Genomic DNA, 20166 nt, shown 5'->3' with positions numbered 1-20166 from the left:
ACACCATTGTATCTTAAGAAAATGCAGTTGATAACTTAATTATAGTAAGCTATTTGTTTTCAATTCTCAGAACAGATCATGTCCTCTCAACTCAACTGTTCTGCAAATACTGGGCCCTTTACCTGAGCCATCCTTCCTTTGACTATCCCCATTCTTCTTCCAGGCAATCCCATATATTATTCAACTCTCAGCTTAGATATTGTTTCCTTCAGGAAGTCTTCTCTCTGATTGCATTTCCCCTCTCATAGCCCCTAACACACAAACATAAGATTTATATAGAGTTTTCTTTTTATATGCTCCAGTCCTTTTATACAGTATCAACTGCTGGAGGGCAGGAATATTATCTTGTTCAACATGTTTACTATGTAATAAGATATCAATAAATATCCTTTCACTATTCTTACCTTTTTTGAAAAAAAAAACCCATATTTAAGCCTCAGCCAGTTGCTCTCACAAAAAGTTGCTCTCAACATTGAAGAAAGGTAATAAAATTCGCAGATAAGATTGGATTCAAACTCGTTTTTCATAATCTGTGAAAGATGATGAGGTATTTGTAAGAAAGAAAGACTTGCCAAATCACAGCTATAAGTGGTGATCTCAAAAATTAAATAAAAGTACTCACAAAGACATTTTTGGATCATTTGCAGATAATCCTTTGGAAAGCATTTGTGTTCATTCTGTGCAGTAAAGTAAATTTCACAAATGAGAAATCTTGGCAGAGTCAGACTGTGAGCTTTTACACCTGTTCTATAATACTTAGGACAGAATAAGGAATCCTAGAAGCATCAGTGCCTCTGTAATGTAAAACTTTAAACACATTTTCTAGAGGCAATATTTACCTTTTGGCAGCTAAGTAAGTATGAGAAATTCAACTTCTGGAATTTCTGTCCAATCTTGCATGAGTTTTATAGAGTGAGGATTTTATGAAACAGTCACTGATGGTTTTATCTAGAAGGTGGCATTCCTTTAAAGTATTCTAATTTAACTTTTTTCATTAATTGTTCGCATCATTGATACAAATGTATTTGTTTTGCTAGCCTAGAGGAAGAAAAATTATTGCAAGCTTTAGAGTATGAGGATACAAATAGCTCAGACTGTTCAGCCTGTGGGAGTTTGTTTCTTTGTATTAACAAGACGGGTTATAAAGTACGACTGCAGGAATAGAATGATTCTCTTTGGAATATTTCAATATTAGAGAGCAAGTATAAATTGGCTATTTAAGCCAATGATATTCAAAGTGTTCTAAATAGCTGCCAAACTATGAAATACATGAAACAGCATGGAAGAGACCCAGAAACTGGTCTTCAAATCACTTAACAATATTTTCTAAGCTGTGTCACAAACAGATGGGCGCAAAAATATGTTTTGTTTTCCCACTCATAGTTGTTCTAGAAAAGAAACACTTTCTGGCCAGGTGCAGTGGCTCACACCTGTAATCCCAGCACTTTTGGAGGCCGAGGCAGGTGGATCACGAGGTCAAGAGATCGAGACCATCCTGGTCAACATGGTGAAACCCCGTCTCTACTAAAAATACAAAAAAATTAGCTGGGCATGGTGGCGCGTGCCTGTAATCCCAGCTACTCAGGAGGCTGAGGCAGAAAAATTGCCTGAACCCAGGAGGCGAAGGTTGCAGTGAGCCGAGATCCTGCCTGGGTAACAAGAGCGAAACTCCGTCTCAAAAAAAAAAAAAAAAAAAAAGAAAGAAAAAGAAAATAAACACTTTCTTATTATAGAGGCATTTATAGCTGGTGCTACACTTCAGACGTTAACCAGCTGTTTTTTGTCATCAGCTGCAGCATAATAAGCATATTCACACCTGCCATTACAGCAGTAATATTAAGGGTGGTCAGAGCTAAACTGTCTCAATCCTTTAGGAGCTTAAGACTGCCAATGAACATATGTAATATGCATAGGATCTATCCAGTCATGCATTCATTAAATTACAAGAGCCAAACTTTGCTTATAGACTAAAGAACCAGTGTCACATCACAAACCTTTCAACTCAGTGTGAAAAGTAGTTAAGATAATATGTATAACATATATCAATAAAGTGCACAGATGTCCAAAACTCACCATCTTTTGGCAGGTGTAAATGAGCCAAGGCAACGGTATGTAAATGAGCGACTGGCAACGGTATGTAAACGTGTTCATCGGGTCACAGAGCTTTCAGACATTTGAAACTGGATGTAGATTAACAATCCAATAAAATGCAGCCATAGGAGAAAATGGTATCTATAAACTGCATAAAGAAAAGTGAAAGCATTAACACTAACATATCCTAAAAAGGCAGTGTCGGTTGAAGTGTGCAATTGTCCAGAAGTGTTTTGGAAGATAGATTACAATGCCTTATATTATCAGACACCTGCTTCCAATGTGTCTCCTACATTGCTGCACTCAGCCCCATTTCTGGTTTTTACTTTCTACCCCTTTTTGCTTGAGGAAAGGGATGGCTGTTGTTCCTGGACTACACCTGACTTACAGCTTTTGCAATAGCTGTTTCCTCCATCTAACTTCTCATGCCTGACTTTCCATTCACATCTCAGTTTACTTATTTCTTCCTCAACCAGCATTCACCTTCAAGAAGTTTCTTTGACACTTCACCCTATTTTGTGTCCTGGCATTTTTGCCTATACGCATGCCTGCTCACTTCTGTGTTGTTCCTTTTCCACCTCCTGTCAGTAGAAAGTGAGCCCCATGAAAATAAAACTCCTCTCTCTTCCTCATTGCTAACTTCCAGCATACATAGCAATGCCTCCCACACAGTAGGCACTCAGTAAATAGTTGTTGAATTTATGATGCTTTTTCACATATTCTTTCATTAGGAAAATTAAAGACAAGCTTAGTGCTTTCAAAAAGCAATTTATACCTTAATCTATACCAGATATTAACTACTTGAAATTTTGGGGGAAGTAGAAGGTGGATAATGAAATAAATGCAATCTAGCAAATCTTTATCTGAATCAGATCTCCAAAACATCAAAACCAGAAGATATAGAAATATATCTTTTAAGAATTAACTTCAGTAAATCAACCTAGGTGCCCATGAACAGTGGACTGGATAAAGAAAATTTGATACATCTATAAAGTGGAATACTATGCAGCCATACAAATCACTAAATCATGTCCTTTACAGAAACATGGATGCAGCTGGAGGCCATTATCCTACACAAATTACCATAAGAACAGAAAACTCATATGTGTTCTCACTAATAATCACTATGATTAGAGACTAGTAATATCTACTTTTAAGAAAACTGGCCAGGCATGATGGCTTACACATGTAATCCCAGCAGTTTGGGAGACAAAGGTGGATGGATCACCTGAGGCCAGGAGTTTGAGACCATCCTGTCCAACATAGTGAAACACTGTCTCTCCTAAAAATACAAAAATTAGCTGGGCATGGTGGTGGGCACCTGTAATCCCAGCTACTAGGGAGGCTGAGGTGGGAGGATTGTTTGAACTGGGGAGGTGGAGGTTGCGGTGAGCTAAGATCATGCCACTGCACTCCAGCCTAGGTGACAATGAGACTCTGTCTCAAAAAAAAAAGAAAACTAATATTAATATTTGTGAATAGCTAAACTGGCTTAGGTCAATCACCTTAGATTACTTACATCAGTTAAATTGGCTTAGGTCACTTAGTCAATGAGCAGATAATGAAATTATTTCATCTTTTTATTGAGTACACAGCTACCTATTTTTATGCCATGTGACTGAATTTGGCTGATGGAACATAAATGCACATGATATATGTAACATTCATGGTTGGCCTATTAAAGCCTCCCACCTGATTCCATGCTTTCTGTGTTTTTGTGTTTTCCAGTTACCAGAAATCTCTGATGTAGGGGATGACAGAACCAACAAATGCCTCCCTCAATCTAGTGATTTACATCCATCACATAATCAAGAATAAACTGTATGAGCCCATTTTCACACAGCTGTAAGAAATTCCTGGACCTGAGTAATTTATAAAGAAAAGAGGTTTAATTGACTCAGTTCTGCAGGGCTGGAGATGCCTCAGGGAATTTACAATCTTGGCAAAAGGGGAAGCAGGCACATCTTACATGGCGGCAAGCAAGAGAAAGCAAGCAAGAGCAGAGAAAGCTGCTTTATAAAACCACTCACTATCACAAGAACTGCAGAGGGGAATCTGCCCCCATGATCCAAACATCTCCCACCTGGTCTCTTTCTTGACATGTGGGAATAATGGGGATTATAATTTGAGATGAGATTTGGATGGAAACACAGAGTTAAATTATATCACAAGCTTTCATTGTATTAAGTCATTGAAAATTTTAGGATTTTCTACTTATATCACTCTACCTTGACTAATATAGTCAATTTTGCATCACTTAAGAATCATAAACCTGGCCAGGCATGGTGGCTCATGCCTGTAATCCTAGCACTTTGGAAGGACAAGGTAAGCGGAGCCACCTGAGGTCAGGAGTTCGAGACCAGCCTGTCCAACTTGATGAAACCCCATCTCTACTAAAAATACAAAAATTAGCCAGGGGTGGTATCACATGCCAGTAGTTCCATCTACTCAGGAGGCTGAGGCAGGAGAAGCACTTGAACTCAGAAGGTGAAGGTTGCAATGAGCTGAAATTATATCATTGCACTCTAGCCTGGGCAACAGAGTGAGACTCCATCGCAAAAAAAAAAAAAAAAAAAAATCATAAACTTTTACCTATTCTGATTTACAAATAAATCTTGGTGAATCAATATGTATTAATGTGCTATTTTACATACAAGATTGACCAAATTTACATATTTACTAAATGTCTGGTTCAAAATTTGTACCCAGGTTTTTCTGATTCCAAATCCCTGCACTCTTTTTACTGCCCCACATCATACAATTCCCATACTTATTTCAATGGAAGACATAAGTGTTGATTTTTGCCAAACTAAGATAACTAGAAAGATTTTCTAGTTTTCAGCATTAAGCTCTGAATAATATGCCACCTAAAACTAAAACGCAGTTTTTAACAGAGCTGCACATCTGCAAATTAAAAGCACCAATTTTTCTATTCTCTTCACATTAACACAATTCAGTATTTATAGTCTCATATTTGGTGTACTTCTATCATATAAAACCAGATAATAGCCACTAATGAAATTTCATTTTCATAGCTCTGAAGCAAACAGCAAATATCTCTATTTTTAATATTTTGCCTATGATATTTAGCAGAGACTATTTCATTCATTAAAGGGTACTCACGTATTGACATAAAACAAAGAAAGGAGTACCACTATCTCTTTCCATGTAAATGCAATATAGCAAATCCATTAAAATGAGTGATTTTTCTCCTTTAGCTTCTTATAAACTTTTTATAGTCATTAGCACATCCTCTGAATGTGTTAAATATTCTCTTCAATACATCTCTTTTCCCTGAGGTATATTATTAACAATTGTAAAACATCTTTTATCTCTTTTAAAGCTCTGTTATTTTGTTATCTTTTTATATATTGTTATTTATCATTTTATATATTGTCCAAGTTTAAGTTAATATGATCAAAATGCCCACACTTCATCCAGAGTGATGGCTATCTTGTGCAATCCAAAAAGAACATAAAATGATTAAAATTTTCAGGGGTATGTTTTATCCATTTGGATTTACTTATTTAAAATATGGATATTTTGGATGCAGCAACTCTGTTTCTAAAATTTATTCTAAAGAAATGGTAATCGATATGCCCAAAGATTTATCCTCAATTTTATTCATTGCAGCAATTATGTTTTTGTAACATATAGTCCTCCTAGTCATTAAAAAAGAACCTAAAGGAAAAATACAATGACTAAACATATCTAAATTTCATTTGCAGGAGGTGAGCAGTATGTTTTATTTTCTTCATTTATATTCCTTTAGTGGGGATATAACTTGAATTTTGCCATAGCAAACTTACAACAGGAAACTTACAACAGTGGAAGGTGAATGGAAAGCCAGCATGTCCTACATTGCTAAAGCAGGAGGAAGACAGAAAATAAAGAGGGAGATGCCACACACTTTAAAACAACCAGATCTTGTGATAACTCTATCACAAGACAGAACTAAGGGGTGGTGCTGAACCATTAGAAACCACTCCATGATCCAATCACCCTCCACCAGGCCCTACCTCCAACACTGGGGATTACAATTCAACATGAGATTTGTATGGGGACACAGAGCCAAAGCATATCACGTAGTATCCTTAATTAAACCAAACAGGGTTGTTCAACTGTTTCAAAGTCATTGTAGAAATAATAGATTTCCTCAGCAAAAGATTCCCAACTTTCTTGGTACTTCATAAACAAATGAAGGTAGCAATGTGACTTTCTTTCAGTAACTTGTAGGAGCTTATCTGAAAAAAAAGTGCCTCACTCTGTTGAGAAAGCTTTGGAAAGGAAAGGATGTGATGCACGACTGTGGAAAGTGATTTGAACCTTTCTCAAAGAACTTAAAACAGAACTATCATTCAACTCAGCAATCCAATTGCTGGGCATATACCCAAAGAAGAATAGATTATTTACTAAAAAGACACATGTACTGTTATGTTCACCACAGCGCTATTCACAATAGCAAAGATGTAGAAACAACCTAGGTGCCTATCAATGATGAATTGGACAAAGAAAATGTGGTATATATACAATATGAAATATTATGCAGCTGTAAGAAAAGAATGAAATCATGTCCTTTGCAGCAATATGTTTGGAGCAACAGCCCATAATCCTCAGCAAATTAATGCACCAACAGAAAACTTAATACCACATATTGTCACTATAAGTAGGAGCTAAACATTTAGCACACACAGACATAAACATGAGGATAATAGACACTGAAGACTTCTAGAAGGTGGGGGAGGGGAGAGAAAAGGTTGAAAAACTCCCTATTGGATACTATGCTCACTATCTGGGTGCAATATACCCATGTAAAAACCTCCATATGTACCCCTGTATCTAAAATAAAAGTTGAAAACTTTTTATAAAAAGAACAAACACGACCATGTTGAAAGTAATGGGTTAACTATTTTTGCTTGTATTGAATACATATGGCATTTGATAATTTACTATGGATATGTTCCAATTCATGTACTTTGATCTCCCTTGTAGACAGTATGGTCAGCTCTGGTTGCAAGACTAGACAGACATAAACAAGAGGCTGTTCAGCCTGACTTATTCAGTGCTAAGCACAACGGCATGAACAAAGCTGTATTGAAAACTTTATTTGGTGATGCCAAAGAAAATTTAATAATGATAGTGGCAGATGCTGTTCTGCAGATTCCAATTTTATTTTTCCACTTTTTCTTATAGGGCTTTCTGGCGTTTCAAGGTTTTCCCAAGTCTTTCCTTAATAAAGCTTTAACAGATTCACTCAGTTTCATTCTAAATCTCATTTCCAATATTTGAAAGGTATAAAAGCCTTTTGAAAAGTTGAGTATATGTTAGTTCACATTAAAATACAACTATTGAAAAAAATTTCACTTCTCCACATTAGGAAATAAGTATTTTCATCAAAGAGGAAAATGACTTTAATTTTATTTACAGGTACTGAAAAGTCCAGGTTCGTCAATGGTAATGCTACAATTAAAATTTGAGCTGAATGTAGTATCACACAGCTGTAATCTCAGCACTTTGGGAGGCCAAGGCAAGAGGATCACTTCAGGCCAGGAGTTTGAGGCCAGTCTGGACAACATAGGGAAACCCCATCTCTACATGTCTACAAAATCTAAAATATTGGCCAGGCACGATAGTGAGTGCCTATAGTTTCAGCTGCTCAGGAGATTGAGGCAGGAGGATACCTTGAGCACAGGAGTTAAGGCTGCAGTGAGCTGTGGTCATGCCACTACCCTTAGGCCTGGGTAACAGAGAGAGTCTCTATGAGAAAAAAAAAATTAAACCTTGCATATATTAACCCCCAATGTTAAGCACTTCCAAATCAAATATAGTTTCTTTGAATTTTCCATGAAAAACATAATATTACATGTTGATGTCTCATTGCATCAGGATGCATCTACCTCATTTCTTTCTTATATAAAATGAAATAATGTTTTGATAGGTAATGGTTTAAGGTACATTTATTACCAGTGGTTAGTTGCAGGAATATAACATAATAACATGAATAAAATATAATTTGGATAGTGAAACTATTATTATTTTTGCACATAGATAACCATCCATTAGATTGGATAATTGACACTTGATCGTGTAGGCCAGAACCTTGGAATAAAGATTATTGATATGAAGATGCCTTGGAGCGAGCTTGAGATACAATCTATATAACTCCTTACTTGTAAACTAAAACTACATTTTTTGTTCCATTTTGAAGATCTATTATAATGCACAAATGGTTATGAATTATCTTCTTAAGATCCTCTTGAAAGAGAATTTCTAGACGCCTCTTCTAAAAGGTTTACACTTTTGTTTTTTCATATCAAATTTTGGTTGCGCTCAATAGGATTTTGTCAATTCCCTCGTTTGACCATTGACAAAGATGGAGAATAAGGCTTTTTTAACAGATAATTTGCACTTCTTATTGAAACTTAGCTTATTTGTTCTAAGAATAGATGCCATTTAAAAAAGAGTGATGTCACTGTCAAAAACCTGGTTCCATAATCCTTTTAGTATTCCAATAGCACGTCCTGAATATTTCTTATTCTTATATTTGATACTGTATTCCCTAGTCCACATATCATCTTCTGATGAGCTTTTCTCCATGTTTTGCAGCAATTTTTAAAATTTCTTTTTACTTCCATTTGCAAATATTTTTCCCAATGTTTATTTGTTTTCCATAACCAGTGTTTGTTTTAATGAACTTATATTTATTAAATTTTTTCTCAATGACTTCAAGATTTTTTGAGTTGGTGAAATGGGCTTTCCTCATCACAATCATATATTAATTTTTTATGCTTTTGTTTTGATATGACTGTGGTGGTCAGCATTATTTGGTTTTGGTCTGTTTATTTTTAAAATTTATTTCTTTTATCTAAAATTTATTTGTTATTTGAAGTAAGGGTCTACTCTTAATTTTTAAATCCACAGTTGATTGTACTAACATTATCAAATACTTCAATTTTTAATTTTTTTAAATGCTCCATTTCAAGTAAAACTATCTTTGTTTGCAGATGACATGATCTTATATCTAGAAAACTGCATTGTCTCAGACAAAATGCTTCTTCAGTTGATAAACAACTTCGGCTAAAGTCTCAGGATACAAAATCAGTGTTAGTATTTCTATACACCAATGATAGGCAAGCCAAGAGCTGAAAGCCAAATCATGAGTAAACTCCCATTCACAGTTGTTACAAAAAGAATAAAATACCTAAAAATAAAGTTAACAAAGTAAGTGAAGAACCACTTCAAGGAGAACTACAAACTACTGCTCAAAGAAATCAGAGATAACATAAACAAATGGAAAAATATTCCATGCTCATGAATAGGAAGAATCAATATTGGGAAAATGCCCATACTGCCCAAGGCAATTTATAGATTCAATCCTATTTCTGTTAAAGTACCACTGATATTCTTCAAAGAATTAGAAAAAGCCATTTAAAAATTCATATGGAACTAAACAAGAGAATGAATAGACAAGACAATTGTAATAAAGCAAAGCTGAAGGCATTATACTACTGGACTTCAAACTATACGACAGAGCTACAGTGACAAAAACAACAGGGTATGGGTACAAAAACAGACACATAGAGCAATGGAACAGAATAGAGAGCCCAGAAATAAGACCTCACACCTACAACTATCTGATCGTCAATAAACATGACAAAAACAAACAGTGAGGAAAGGATTCTCTATTCAATAAATGATGTTAGGATAACTGGCTGGCCATATGGAGAAGATTGAATGAAACTGGACTTGTTCCTTACATCATATATAAAAATCAACTCAAGATGAACCAAAGACTTAAATGTAAAACCCAGCAACTATAAAAATCCTGAAAGACAACCTAGGCTATACCATTTAGGACATAGACATGGACAAAGTTTTCATGACAAAGACACTAAATACAATCATAACAAATGCAAAAATTGACAAATAGAATCTAATTAAACTAAAGAGCTTCTGCACAGCTAAAGAAACTATCATCAGAGTGAAGAGACAACTTACAGAATGGGAGAAAATTTTTGCAATTGATCCATCTGGCAAAGGTCTAACATTCAGCATATATAAGGAACGTAAACAAATTTACAAGAAAAAAAGACATTAGAAAATGGGAAAATAATATGAACAGACACTTCTCAAAAGAAGACATACATGTGACCAAAAAACATATGAAAAAAAGCTCACCATCACTGATCATTAGAGAAGTGCAAATCAAAACCACAATGATATACCATCTCACAGCAATCAGAATGGCTATTGTTAAAAGGTCAGAAAAACAACAGATGCTGACATGGTTGTGGAGAAAAAGGAATACTTTTACACTGTTGGTAGGAGTGTAAATTAGTTTCGCTATTGTGGAAGATAGTGTGGTAACTCCTCAAAAACCTAGAAACAGAAATACTATTTGAACCAGCAATCCCATTACCCAAAGGAATATAAATCATTCTATTATAAAGATACATGGACATGTGTGTTCACTGCAGCACTATTTCCAATAGCAAAGACATGGTATCAACTAAATACCCATGAATGATAGACTGAATAAAGAAAATATGGTATATACACATCATGGAATCCTATACAGCCATAAAAAGAATGAAATCAAGTCCTTTGCAGGGACATGGATGGAGGTGGAGGCCATGATACTCAGCAAACTAACACAGGAAGAGAAAACCAAACACTGCATGTTCTCACTTACAAGTAAGAGCTAAACAATGAGAACACATGGACACATGAAGGGACCAACAACACACACTGAGGCCTATCGGAGGGTGGTGGGGGAAGAGGCAGAGCATCAGCAAGAATAGGTAATGGACTCTGGGCTTAATACCTAGGTGATGGCATAATCTATGCAGCAAACCACTATGGCACATGTTTACTTATGTAACAAATGTGCATATCCAGCCCATGTACCCCTGAACTTAAGTTTAAATAAATAAAATAAATACTTCCTTTCAGGGGTGAGGGATGAATAATTTCTTCACTGAGTTGAAATTACAAACTAAACTTTCATGAAAATGTTATAAATACATTTTATATGATATATACTATACTTACTTGTATTCATATAACATGGAGTATATTTTTATTTGCTATATAAAATATGTAATATATTATACTTTATATTTTTATATTTTAAATGTTTTCATATATATGAATATTCATGTATATATCTACTTAGCTCATAGAACGTTCTCCAGGATAGACCATATCTTGGGCTACAAAACATGTTGCAACACATTTTTAAAAGTAGAAATTCTATCAGGTATCTTTTTTAAATTATTAACTTTTGTGGGTACATAGTAGCTGTATATATTTATGGGTTACATCAAATATTTTCACACAGGTATATAATGCATAATACTCAATCAGGGTGAATGGGATATCCACACCCCATTTATTGTTTAAATTACAAACAAGCCAATTGTACTCTTTCAGTTATTTTTAATATACAGTTACATTCTTTTTGACTGTAGTCACCCTGTTGTGCTAGCAAATGCTAGGTCTTATTTATTATTTCTAATTATTTTTTAGTACTCATTAACCATCTCCACATCCTCCCCAGCCACTCACTACATTTCCTATCCTTTGGTAACTATCCTTCTACTTTACCTATATATTTTTTATTGCACTTTAGTATTTTGAGAAACTTCCAAACTGTTCTCCATAGTCATTGTACTAATTTTCATCTCCACCAAAGGCGTAACAGTGTTCTCTTTTGCCACATTCTCAACAATGTTTGTTATTGCCTGTCTTTTGAATAAAATTTATTTTAACATGGGTGAGATGATACTCATTGTAGTTTTGATTTGCATTTCTCTGATATCAATGATGTTGAGCATCTTTTCAAATACCTGTTTGGCATTTGTATGTTTCTTTTAAGAAATGTCTAATCAAATCTTTTATCCATTTTTTTGTTGGATTATTAGATTTTTTTTCCATAGAGTTGTTTGAGCTCTTCATGTATTCTGGTTATTAACCCCTTGTCAGATAGGTAATTTGCGAATATTTTATCCTTCTGTGGGTTGTCTCTGCACTTTTTTTTTTTTTTTTTTTTTGCTGTCCAAAGCTTTTTAACTTGACATGATCCCACTTGTCCATTTTTGCTTTGGTTGCCTGTTGCTTGTGAAGTATTACTCGAGAATTTTTTGCCCAGTCCAATGTCCAGGAGAGTTTCCCCAAAGTTTTCTCATAGTAGTTTCACTGTTTGAGGCATAGATTTAAGTCTCTGTTCCATTTTGATTTGATTTTTGTACATGGTGAGAGATAGGGTTCTAGTTTTATTTCTCTGCACCACTATAAATGTATAAATTTATTTCTGAATTTTCCATTCTGTTCCACTAGTCTCTGTGTCTGTTTTTGTCAGTAAAATGCAATTTTGGTTACTATAACTCCGTAGTATAATTTGAAGTCAGGTAATGTTATTTCTCTAGTTTATTTTTTCTTTTTGCTTAGAATAGCTTTGGCTAATCTGGCTCTTTTGTGGTTTCATATAAATTTTAGGCTAGTTTTTTCTATTTCTGTGAGGAATATAATTGGTATTTTGATAAGAATTGCATTGAATCTGCAGATTGCTTTGAACATTTTAAATAATATTGATGTCTTCCAAGTCATGAACATGGAATATTATTCATTTTTTTTCTGCATCCTCTTCAGTTTCTTTTATCTTATTTTATAGTTTTCATTGTGAAGATTTTTCATTCGTTTGGTTAAATTAATTTCTTTCTTTTTTTTTTTTTTTTTTTTTTTGAGACGGAGTTTCTCTCTTGTTACCCAGGCTAGAGTGGAATGGCGCGATCTCGGCTCACCACAACCTCCGCCTCCTGGGTTCAGGCAATTCTCCTGCCTCAGCCTCCTGAGTAGCTGGGATTACAGGCGTGTGCCACCATGCCCAGCTAATTTTTTGTATTTTTAGTAGAGACGGGATTTCACCATGTTAACCAGGATGGTCTTGATTTTGACCTCGTGATCCACCCGCCTCGGCCTCCCAAAGTGCTGGGATTACAGGCGTGAGTCACGGCGCCCGGCCCCGTTAAATTAATTTCTAAGTGTGTTATTGTATTTATATTTATTGTAAATGAAATTACTTTTTTGGTTTCTTTTTCTGATTGTTTGCTTGGCATGTAAAAATGCTACAGATTTTTATGTTGATTTTGTATCCTGTAACTCTACTGAATTTGTTGATCTTTTCTAATGATTTCTTTGTGAAGTCTTTAGATTTTTCCAAACTTAAGATGATATTATCTGACCACAAGAATAATTTGACTTCCTTTCCAATTTGTATGCCCTTTATTTTGTTCTCTTGTCTGATTGTTCTAGCTTGGACTTCCACTACTATGTTGAATAAACGTGGTGAAAGTGGAATTCTTGTCATGTTCCAGATTGTAGAGGAAATGCTTTCAACTTTTCTCAGTTCAGTATGATACTAGTTGTGGGACTGTGATATATGACTTTTATGATGTTGAGGTATATTCATTCTATTCCTAGATTTTTCTAGTTTTTATATTGAAGGGATGTTAAATTTTGTCAAATGTTTTTTCAGCATCAGTTGAAATAATTATATGGTTTTTGTCCTTCATTTTGTCAATATGATGTATAACATTGATTGATTTGCATATGTTGAACTATCTTTGCATTCCTGGGCTAAATCCCATTAGGTCATGATAAATAATCTTTTTAATGTGTTGTTGAATTCTATTTGCTAGTATTTTGTTGAGGATTTTTGCATCAATATTCATCAGGGACATTGGCCTGTAGTTTTCTTTCTTTTTTTTTTTTTAATGAGTCTTTGTCTGATTTAGGTTAATAGTAACCTTGTAGAATGAGTTTGGAAGTGTTGCCTCCTGCTCTACTTTTTTGAATAGCACAAGTAAGATTAGTATTCGTTTTTTAAATATTTGGTAGAATTAGGCAGTTAAGCAATTGGGTCCCAAGATTATCTTTGCCGGAACACTTTATTATGGCTTTGGTTTCATTACTGGTTGTTGGTCTGCTCAGGTTTTGGGGTTCTTCATGGTTCAAACTTGGCAGGTTGTATGTGTTATGTATCTAGGAGTTTATTCGTTTCTTCTAGATTTTTCAATTTACTGAAATATAGATGTTCATAGTAGCCACTAAGGATTCTTTGAATTTCTATTATTTCAATTTTAATGTCTTTTTTAATCTCTGACTCTATTTATTTGGATATTCACTTTTTTTTCTTAGTCTGGCTACAGGTTTGTCAATTTTGTTGATATGTTCAAAAAACCTATAATTTGTGTCATAGATCTTTTGTATTTTTTAATTTCAAATTCATCTAATTCTGCTCTGATCCTTACTATTTCTTTTCTTACCTTTCATTACCTTTAATAGCAAAAACATTAATTACTTTTGCACCAACCTAATATTTATTTAGCTTTTCTTCTTTTTATATGTGGCTGCTTATTGCTATAAATTTCTCTCCTAGTACTACTTTTGCTGTATCCCATAGATTTTGGAATGTGGTATTTCCATTATCATTTTTGTCAAGAAAATTTTTCATTTTTTAAATTTCTTCATTATCCCACTGATCATTCAGGAGCATATTGTTTTTGCATAGCTATCAAAATTCCTCTTGTTACTGATTTCTTATTTTATTCTATTGTGGTTAGAGAAAATACTTGCTATAATTTCAATTTTTAAAAATGTTTTAAGACTTTTTTGTGACCTAACATATGGTCTATCCTTCAGAATAATCCATGTGCTGAGAAGAAAAAAAGAGTATTCTGCAGTCATTGGATGAAATGTTCTGTAAATATCTGTTAGATCCCTTTGGTCTATACTGCAGATTAAAGCCAATGTTTCTTTGTTGATTTCCTGTCTGGAAGATCTGTCCAATGCTGAAAGTGGAGGGTTGAAGTCTCCAGAATCTCCAGCTATTATTGTGTTGAGGTCAATATCTCTCTTTAGGCCTAATAATATTTGCTTTATATATCTAGATACTCCAGTGTTGCATGCATATGTATTTTCAATTGTTATATTCTCTTGCTGAATTGACCCCACTATTATTATGTAATAACCTTCTTTGTCTCTTCTTACAGTTTTTGTCTTGAACTCTATTTTGTTTTATGTAAGTAGAGCTCTTTTGTGGTTTCTTTTAGCATGGAATGTATTTTTTCATTACTTTATTTTCAGTCTATGTGTGTCTTTACAAATGAAGTGTTTCCTAAGACAATACATCATTAGGTCTTTTTGTCATTGTTGTTGTCGGTACCCATCAGTCACTCTATGTGTCTTTATTGTAGAGTTTAGTCCATTTATGTGTTATTGATAAGTAAGGATTTATTCCTGCCATTTTGTTGCTTTCTGATTGTTTTGTGATTTCCTTTTTATTTCTTTCCTTCTTGTCTTCCATCTTTTAATGAAGATGATTTTCTCTGAATGTATGATTTAATTTCTTGCTTTTTATTTTTATTTTTTTTATCTATTAGGTTCTCTAGAGGGACAGAATTAATAGTGTGTATATATATATATATTCATATGTAGACATGGGTTTTTTTTTTTTGAGATGGAGTTTCGCTCTTATTACCCAGGCTGGAGTGCAATGGCATGATCTCTGCTCACTGCAACCTCCGCCTCCTGGGTTCAGGCAATTCTCCTGCCTCAGCCTCCTGAGTAGCTGGGATTACAGGCATGTGCTGCCATGCCCAGCTAATTTTTTGTATTTTTAGTAGAGATGGAGTTTCACCATGTTAACCAGGATGGTCTTGATTTTGACCTCGTGATCCACCCACCTAGGCCTCCCAAAGTGCTGGGGATTACAGGCGTGAGCCACCACACCTGGCCCATTTTTTTAAATGACTGCACTGTTTACATTTTCACTGGCAATATATTTTATCTGGAAATTATGTAGATTTCAATTTCTTCATATCCTTATCAACACTTGTTATTGCCCCTAGTTTTTATTCTAGCAAACCTAGTGGGTATAAAGTGATATTTCATTGTGTTTTCAAATTGCATTAACCTAGTGACTAATGGTGTCATCTTTGAGTATCTTTTCATTTGTTTGTTGGCCTTTTGTGCATTTTCTCTACAGAAATTACTTTTCAAATATCTGTGCATTTTACATTTTTATTTCTTATTAATATTATTTTTAATTGACAAATTTCAATTATGTATACTTATGGGGTACAGTGTGTTTTTTTGACATATGTATATAATGCAGAATGATTAGATCAAGCTAATTAATATATCCATCACCTCACCTACCATTTTTTGTGATGAGACACTTGAAATTTACTCAACTATTTTGAAATATAGGATATATAATTATTTACTAGAGTCACCCTGCTATGCAATAGATTTCAAAAATTTTTCCTCCTGTCTAACCAATATCTCCCTGTTTCCTCCACCCCCAACCCTCTGGTAATGAACATTCTATTCTCTACTTTTATAAGTTCAACTTTCTTAGATTCCACTTATAAGTGAGATCATGCAGTATTTGTATTTCTGTGCCTGGCCTACGTCACTTACCTTAATGTCCTCCAGGTTCATCCATGTTGTTACAAGAGACAGACTGCTGAATTTTATTTGTGTGTGGGTATGTGTGTGTGTGTATGTGTGTGTGTGTGTGTGTGTATCACATTTTCTTTTTATTCATCTGTTGGTGGAAACAGGTGTTAATTTCATATCTTAGCCATTGTGAATAATAGTGCAATGAGTACAGTCATGTTACCGTGGCTCACTGCAACTTCTGCCTCCCAGGTTCCAGTGATTCTCCTGCCTCAGTCTTCCAAGTAGCTGGGACTATAGGCGCCTGCCACCCACAGCAGGCTAATTTTTGTATTTTCAGTAGAGATAGGGTTCCACCATGTTTGCCAGGCTGGTCTTGAACTCCTGATCTCAGATGATTCACTCACCTTGGCCTCCCAAAGTGCTGGGATTACAGGTGTGAGTCACCACTGAACAAGGCCTAATTTACTTTTTATTTTGAGATACTTTTAGGGTCACATGGAATAATAACAAATAATACACAGAGATCCCTGTACCCTTTACTCAATTTTTCCTAATGAAAATACTAAAAATTCTAAAAATAGTTTTCTTACAATTTGATTACACTTTTGCAAATTCTATTATTATGGCAGTTCTTTTTCAGTGACTGTCTACATATATATTTTATCATCTAAAACAAATCTAAATAACTTATTAAATTGTCTCAGTACACTGTGTAATCATTGACTATGAATTTTAAATTTTAAATGATATAAATGGAAATATAAATAGGCAAAAATCTGGCATAATTTCCATGCTATTCTTTTGAACTAATAAATGCAAAGCAAAGTTAGCCAGGAAACTGCTAATGTCTGAAGTATATAGACTGCTTTATAAATCTAATTTTTAATTCTTAAATAAAATACAATGCATGATTCACATATTACCTGCTCACCAAAAGGTTGTCATGCTCAGGAATGATTGGAGAACTCTCAAGTGGCTGTTAGATTTTTGTTCATCCCAGGAGACAAATACGTTTTGCAACCATAAACACTCAATAGGAAGCTAAAAATACTGCTTTTATATTGACTTGGTGGGCATGCTTCATATTCTGACTGCTGCCTTTCTTTCTCAAAAATGACAATACTAACAACACATACTAAATGCATTGAAATGTGAATGGAATATATACAATTTGTACTGAATTTATTATGTCTCCAGATGCTTTCATTTAAAAAGAAGTGTACAAGTATATTACTATTCATTTTAGGCATGTATTGTTATATTTACATTAAAAATAGAAATTAACATAAATTAAGCAATCAAACCTAAAAGAGTGCCATTTGGTTGAAACCTTTAAACAGCTTTCATTTTGCCCATCATTTCCATTTTGCAGACATCAATTTTGGTATGACAACATACTAACTAAACAAAAAGGAATATTCTTTTTATATTTTTCACTATAAGAAATTTCACAGAATAACACCTTTAGAAATAAATGAAGAGAAAAACTTCTTTCAATTACACCTACAATGTCCCAACATTTGTATGTATTTAGACTTACTTTAGTAAAGAACATAATAAGATTTTTACAAGAATATAACCAACTCTGCATAAAAGTTATGCTCCTCTGTGTTTCCTGCATAGATTTTTAAAAATTAAATATGGAGAATCAGAACCTATTTGCATCTAATAATCAATCTTATATATGTGATGATTTTTTAATGGGTTAAAATTTATCAATAAAAATGCCAGTTACATGTTTGTTCAACAGTACATACATATTCACAAATGTCTAGTCCTCAAGATAATGTAAGATAATAATATAAAGATGATTCGCTCATCCTACAAAATTAAATATTTAAAATGCTTTCAAAATTATGAAAGTTTATTTCAATCTTCAATCATACTACATTTTTCTATAATTTCTGGATCACCATTGTTTAATAGAAATATAATGTGAAACACAAAGGTAAATTTAATTTTTTAATATTCATTTTTAAAAGTTTAAAAGAAACAAACAATAATTCCAATAATACATTTTTATTAATCCAATATATTTAAAATACCATTTTAACATCTAATAACTATTCAAACATTATCACTGTGTCTTTTTATATTGTATTTGTCATGCTTGCTCACTGAAATCTAGTATATATTTTACACGTTTAACATATGTGAATTCAGACTAGTCCCATTTCAGGTGCCGATAGCCACATGTGACTAGTGGCTACTATACTGGATAACTCTAGATAAGGCACATCATTATGCATTATGCAGACTACAAATAAGTTCTGCAAATTATAAGGTACAGAAGGTGCCAACGTCACCTCAAAATAAACTGCACACAGTACGTCACCTTGTAGCAAGGTATACAACTTTACTGAATATAAATCAGCTTAGAAATCAACAAAGTATTTTCAAGCATAAACCAACAAAACAAAAATTGCCAGACATTTAGTGCCGCCCTTAGAATCATACCTTCAGCCATAGTTTAATTTGTGCACTTTAAAAAGATATAGAGGTTATGGAAAGAAAAGTTACATTTGAAAACCTTAAATTCTTCAAATATTAAAAGTTTTTTTTAAACATTGTTTCAAAAGTAAGCAGAGTTTGGCAAAATTTTTTTGCAAAGGGACATATATTAAATATTTTAGAGTTTTATGGCCATACGATCTCCATCAGAACCACTCAACTCTGCTATAGGAGTGGGAAAAAGCCGTTGACAATATGTAAACAAATGCAGGTACCTGCGTTCATACGAAACTTCATTTACAAACAACAGATGGTGGGGCCATAGTTTATCACCTCTGATTTAGACTACCTTCCTTGCAAGTAAAAGAGTTCAAACTTATCGCATATTTATTGGAAGTAGCAGGGAAAAAAAAATCTTAGTCCAGGTGTTCAGAAGATGTTATCAGGAACCTATTTTCTCTCTGCTTCTTGGCCATTTGCCTCTGCAGGTTGAATGCTGTTACTACTTATGATCTCAGAAGGTAAGAGGAAAACTTGCTGTCCTCTAGCAATTGTATCAGTTCTTGAAAAAATACTGAGGCCTTCCTTAAGCCATTTTCCTGTCCTTGGATCAATCAACATTCCAGGCCACTCTCTGCTCAGCCATGCTCACATGCCCACCTCTATCAAAGCAGAAATGAAAGTCTTTAATAAATATATATATATTTATTAAATATATATATATATAACAGTGATATATTAATGACAAATTGGAATCTACACACCAATTTCATCATATCTCAAGACATTCTCATTACTGACCTTTAACTCCAGTGGAAACAAGGGACTACTAAGAGAAAGGAAATCTTTTTCATCTAAAATCATCAGGCACCCAAGTAGGACAGGAGACAAACCCAGATTTTAGGTATAATAATAGCTTCTTGTTAAGCAAAAGAGTATAGCAACAGATACCCAATGGTACAGACTGTAGGAAAATTACCAGAGTGGAAATTTTTAACAGGCTAGTCAAGAAATAAGTCATATGATCTAGATCAAGGGAATGTATCCTGACTCAGTTCACCGGCAATTGAAGGAATGTACTTCCAGCCTTACAGCATTTGTGTTGCCATTAAGCTTTCTAAAACATGGTTTCAGACACCAGAGACAGAAAGAAAACTG

At 34.1% G+C, this 20166-nt stretch overlaps 1 long non-coding RNA gene across 2 annotated transcripts; it reads right to left on the bottom strand.

The window, feature by feature from the left end:
- Positions 1–410: 410 nt before the first annotated feature.
- On the bottom strand, positions 411–19890 carry LOC118148841 (uncharacterized). 2 transcript variants are annotated; one of them, XR_004735857.3, is made up of 4 exons: positions 19810–19890; positions 2074–2239; positions 623–677; positions 411–530 (listed from the first exon to the last, which is right to left on the bottom strand). It is a non-coding gene; the product is annotated as an uncharacterized LOC118148841 (long non-coding RNA). The 2 variants fall into 2 exon arrangements; XR_013532393.1 differs by lacking the exons at positions 411–530; positions 623–677; positions 2074–2239 and adding an exon at positions 17788–19670.
- Between the last annotated feature and the right edge of the window lie 276 nt (positions 19891–20166).

Source organism: Callithrix jacchus, chromosome 2 (assembly GCF_049354715.1).
Source record: "Callithrix jacchus isolate 240 chromosome 2, calJac240_pri, whole genome shotgun sequence".
NCBI classification, from domain to species: Eukaryota; Metazoa; Chordata; class Mammalia; order Primates; family Cebidae; genus Callithrix; species Callithrix jacchus.
This window is presented reverse-complemented; position numbering and strand designations above follow the sequence as displayed.